Here is a 5,783-nt window from a genome sequence, read left to right on the forward strand (position 1 = left end):
ACGCTTCACCATGCTTCAAGATAAAATTTCATTTATTTATAATTAGAAATAAATATTTCAGAATATATAATTACATATTGTTTGTGATTAATCACTTTGCCTTAATTATGTTCAATTTGTAACACTGAAAATACATCCTGTATATCAGATATTTACATTACAATTCATAACAGTAGCAAAATTGTAGTTATGAAATAGCAAGGAAAATAATTTTATGATTGGCAGTCACTACAACATCAGAACTGTATTAATTCATTGCAGCATTAGGAAGGTTGAGAACCACTGTTATAAAGTGATTTGGGTAAGATTGACATCTTCACTATGTTGATTCTTTCAATGCATGAGAATGGGATGTTCTTCCATTTGTCGAGGTTGTTTTTTGATTTCCTGTAGCAGGGTCTTGTCGTTTTCCTTGTATAGGTCTTTAGTTTTTTGGTTAAATATATTCCTAGGTATTCCAATTTGTTCTTGGCTGTTGTGAAGGGTACTGCCTTCTTGATCTTCTCTTCCATGGTCCTGTCCAATGTATATAGCAATCCAATAGACTTCTGTTTATTGATCTTGGATCCTGCTAATGTGGAACTTTGGGAATTTTCAATGTATAGAATGATGTCATCTGCAAATAGTGATGGTTTCACCTCCTGCTCTCCCAGTTGGATATCTTTAATGTCCTTCCATTGTCTTATGTTGTTAGCTAAGACCTCCAGTAAGACATTGAATAGAAGTGGGGATAAGGGACATCTTTGGTACCGTTTTTCATTTGGATTATTTTTGTCTTTTTTTGTTTGTTTGTTGTTTGTTTTTGTCATTTATGCATTGACTATGAAGTTGGCTGTTGGTTTTTTGTAGATAACTTGTATTAGCTTGAGGAATTTTCCTTCAATTCATCAGTGTCTTAATTAGGAATGGGTTGGATGTGGTCAAATGCTTTTTCTGTGTCTATCCATATTATCATGTGGTTTTTATACTTTTTATTATCAATGTGGTGTATAATATAAGCCATCCCTGCATCCCTGTGATGAATCCTACCTGATCATGATGGTTGATATGTTTTATATACTTTTGTATTTTATTGGCCAATATTTTGTTAAGAATTTTTGCATTTGTGTTCATTAGAGATGTTGGTGTGTACTTCTCTATACCTATGGAATCCTTGCCCTGTTTGGGTATCAGTTATACTGGCTACGTAGAGTGAGTTTGGGAGTTTGCCATCCTTATCTATGCTCTGGAATAATTTGTGAAGAATAGGTGTAAACTCTTTCCTGAATGCTTAGCAAAATTCCCTTGTGAAACCATCTGGTTTGGCGCCTTTTTTTGTCAGTAGCTTCTTGATAACCATATCTATTTCTTCTTACACTATGGGTTTGTTGAGGTTCTTGACCTCTGTCTGGGATAATCTAGGAAGGGACTATTTTTCCATGTTTTTATCCATGTCTTCCACATTTTTTAGTCCATTAGAATACTGTCCTTCATAGTACTTTGTTATTATCTTTTTAAACTCATTGGAGTCTTGTGATTTCTCCTGTTTCATCCCTCATCCTAGCTATTGATGTTTGCTCCTTCCTTTCCTTGGTTAGGTTTTGGAGCGGTCTGTCAATTCTGTAGAACCTTTTATAGAACCAGCTTTTTCCCGCATTAATTTTTTGCATCATCCTTTGTCTTTCCACTGACTTAACTCTGGCCTGATTTTTAGTATTTCTTTTCTTTTGCTATTGGAGGGATTGTTCTGTTGACTCTGTTCTAATTGCCAGAGATTTTGTGACAGCGCATCAGTCATAAGCCTCTCTTCATTTTTCATATATGCATTTACTGATAACAAGCTACCTCTGATACCTGCCTTTGCATAACTCATAAGTTTTGATATGCTATATTCTCATTCTCATTAGTTTATAGAAACTTCCTAACCTCTCTAATCTGGGTCTGTACCCATTCATGTCGCAGGAGATCATTGTTCATCCTCCAATTGTTTGCCCTTGCTTTTCTGGGGTCTTTTTATTAATATCAGTTTTATGGCATGGTGATCCGTAAAAGATGGCTGAATAATCTCTATGTGTTTGAATTTACTCAACTTGTGCCCCAGCATGTTGGTCAATTCTTGAAAAAGAGTCATGTGAGCTTGAGAAGAATAAGAATTTTTTTGTGTGTTTGGATGGAAAGCTCTATCCTAAATTGTATTGTTTAGCTCTATAGCCTCCTTGTTTAGCTTTTATCCCAGTAATCTATTTTTCTCTGATAGTGGCGCATTAAAGTCACCTAGTATGATTGTTGAATCTGTGTGATTTCTTTTTCTCATCTTTTGAATAGCTTGATGACTTTCACCGATCCATTGTTAGGAGTGTAAATATTCAATATGCTTACTTGTTCCAGGTTTACTGATCCTTTGAGCATTATATAGTGCCCCTCCTTGACTCTTTTTGTGGTTTGAACCTTGAGGTCAATTTTGTCGTAGATTAGGATCGTCACCCCTGCTTGTTTTAAGTTGCCCTTTACCATACATTCTGCCAATCTTTTATTCTTAGTTTATTTTTTGTCCGTGTGCTTAAGATGTTTCTCTTGCAGGCTACAGATTATTGGGTTATGTTTTCTGAATGACTTTTCTATCCTTTTTCTTTAAATGTATGAATTGAGGCCATTGGAATTCAGAGCTATTTTCATGATCTGTGGATTCATTGCTGTCATTTTATGCCTTGTGCTATGGTGGTTTTCCTATCTCCCTGCATATCACTGGGCTGTGTTTGTGTAGGGGGCTTCATTCTTGTCTTCTTTTTCCTCTGAGGCCCTTTTATGTTGGTAATTGTCTGTACATTGGCTTCTGGATGGAGTTGGGCTATATGGTGGTTTGCTGCCTGTGCTTGGTGGATGTTGGTCTTCTGACCATAGTGAGTTGTCCAGTATCTTCCACAGGTTTGGATTCTTGTAGTCCATTCTTTAAATTTTTCCTTGACCTGGAAGACCCTTATCCCCCATCTATCTTAATGGATAATTTGGCAGGGTAGAGGATTCTTGGGCAGTGTTTTTTTTTTTCCTTTTCTTTTAGAAGATGTTGTTCTACTCTCTCCTCCTCTTCATGGTTTCTGCTAATAGGTCTGAGCATATTCTTACCTGAACTCCCATGTATGTGACCATCTTACTTTCTCTTGCTGCTCTTACAATTTTCCTTTTCTTCGAAGTTGGATATTTTAACTTGTATTTGCTTTGGTGAAGTCCTCTTGGGATTTCATCTAGTTGGTGTCCTCTCTACGTCCTGTATGAGTGTCTGATTCTCATTTGTTAAGCTGGAAAAGTTTGCTTCCAAAAATTCCTTCACTAATTTAGTTGTTATCTTGTGCATATTCAAATATTGATCCTATTCATATATATTTCATTGATCCCAGGGTATCATCTGCCTCTTTGATTATCCTATTTGACTGTGTTTCTCATTTGCTGAGGTCTGCTGGCGTGTCTTCGATAACACTGATGTGGTTCTTTGCCTCCTCTAGTGTAATCACAAATACTGTCATCTTGTGTGTAGTTTCTGTTACCACATCTTTTAGCACCTGTATTTTCCTTTGGTGCATGGATTTAATCTCCTCTATCATGGAGTTCATCCCCTTAATTGTGGACTTCATCACCTCTATCATTGCATTCTTAAACTGCACAGCTTCCATCAACTCCTATATTACTCCAAGCAGCCTTCTGAAGATTTCTTTTTGTGGTAGATCCATGTCTGATTCTTCATTAACTTTGCTATTTTGTTTTGTCTCTCTGGGTTTTTTGTTGAGAGTGATGCTATTTGCTGCTGCTTCCTGGATCCCTTTGTGGTGGCAGGCACCAAGTTTGTGGGAGACCAGGGGGCCATGAGCTCTTTGTGTTATTGATTAGGGTGCTTTTGGGGGATGCTTGTGGCCCACTATAGAGGTGGGTGAGACTGCCGTGTGGGCAGGGTTCCACGGCAATCCAATGGCCAACTGTGGTGAGGTGTTTCAGTGACTGGAGTAGGGCTAGAGCCTGTATGTATGCTCCTGGTCAGCATTGAACTCACCTGTCAGACCACGACTTTCAGCCTTTTTTCTTATTTATTTGTTTTTTTAAAGATGCCTAATAGAAGGTAAAGGTGGGGGAGTCCTTGCTGCATCAGGAGAGGGTGCTGATCGAGGGCAAAAACAACCCCCACTGCCCTAGTGCAGGTGCCCTGGGAGAGCCTCTGAAGGGTGTAGGTGCCTGGCACTGGTGGGGACTCCTGTCACATCTGTGGGCAGGGAGCACCCTGCTGATGTGGGACAGGCCAATACTATTGTGTGAGGGGATTGAAGGAGCCCCATGTGCAATGATAAAGCTGAGGAAGGCCAATCAGCAGGCGTTGGTCTGAGGTAGTGTGGCCACTGTGGGCTGGGAAGTACTTGAACCCAAGTCGCTTATCACCTGGGCTCTGGAGCCAGGCTATGTGTGGGGAATGCATGCTCTTCGGGTCGACGATGCACTTCCGCCTTTTTCCCGCAGCCTGGGACGCTAGGGAAATACTGAGCCAGTGCAGTGTGGGCAGGAGTAGTCCTGGCAGGAGTAGGGAGTGCTCAGGCCACCATGGTGGGGAGGGACGGAACATGCAGTAGCATGTGAGAGTGGCGTGGTAGCACACAGGAGCAACACAGATCAGCGGGAGTGAGTGGAGCGCATGGGATTAGGGCGGGCTGGGGCGGGTGAGAGAGTGGTAGTGTGTGCTCGCTTAGGCAGCTGCTGCGGAAGCAGGCAGGATTGTGTGAGCCAATATGGATGATGATGCAGGTGAATGGGTCTCAGGCAATGGTGCAGGAGGTGGGGTGGGGAGGGCACCACCAGTCGCAAGTCAGCAAACCTGCTACAGGTAGACTACAGGTGAGTTCTTGGCTTCCTGGGTGAATGGAAGGAGAGACCTGAGCTTGGGGGCAGATCTCTGCCTTGTAGAGAGGGGAACCCCGGGAGAAGGGAGCAGCTCTCCTAGGGGAGGACTGTGAGTGGGCAGCTTCTGCAAGGGGGGCCCGCCACAGCTGTGTGTGTGTCTCGGTGGAGGGGCGCCAAGCAGAGACTGGAGTGGCTACCAGGTCTGAGGGGGTGGGGGTGGGGTAATTGGCAACTGTGGCAGTGGCAGTGGTGGTGCACAGGAGTAGCACAGCCAGTCATACCGAGATGCCCCAAGGATCAAATCTCAGATATCCGGGGTTCCAGATCAGGGCAGATACTTGGGGCTATTGCCTCATGTCTGGAGGAGGCTCCCAGGGTGGTCGTAGAAGTCCTCTCACTCATGAGAATCTTCCCACTAGTCCTCCTGGACCCCAGATATGCCATTTGTGAAAGAGCTGTCAATATGTGCTGCTTACCTGGGAGTCATCTTGACTCCTCCCATGACTACCCTTTGATACTTACTGTTTTTGTTTTTTGCAGTCACCTGCTTATATTCATCTCCCATTTTGTTTTGCACATATCTTTCTTCCATGTTTCAGATCCATATATATAACTCTTCATTGTATATTTCTGTTGTGGATCTCACAGACGCTTCAACTCATTAAGGAGAGATCAGAAAATAATCTTTTAACATCCTAACTTTCCAACTCCTCTTCACCCTAAACCAGTTACTCTCACTGTACTTAGTTGTCCAAATAGATATGAGTGCCCTACTCTACTGCATATCCCCTTCTTCTCTGTATATCCTAAGTCAACAAAGCATACAACTTCTGTTTTATAAATGTGATTCAAATCTACCCATATGTCCCCATTCCCAATACTTATTTAAATGTTTACTATTTTTCCATCAGGATTTTTTATAAGAA

This window comes from Echinops telfairi, unplaced genomic scaffold, assembly GCF_000313985.2.
Source record: "Echinops telfairi isolate 266 unplaced genomic scaffold, ASM31398v2 ScPeMD7_11;HRSCAF=52, whole genome shotgun sequence".
NCBI classification, from domain to species: Eukaryota; Metazoa; Chordata; class Mammalia; order Afrosoricida; family Tenrecidae; genus Echinops; species Echinops telfairi.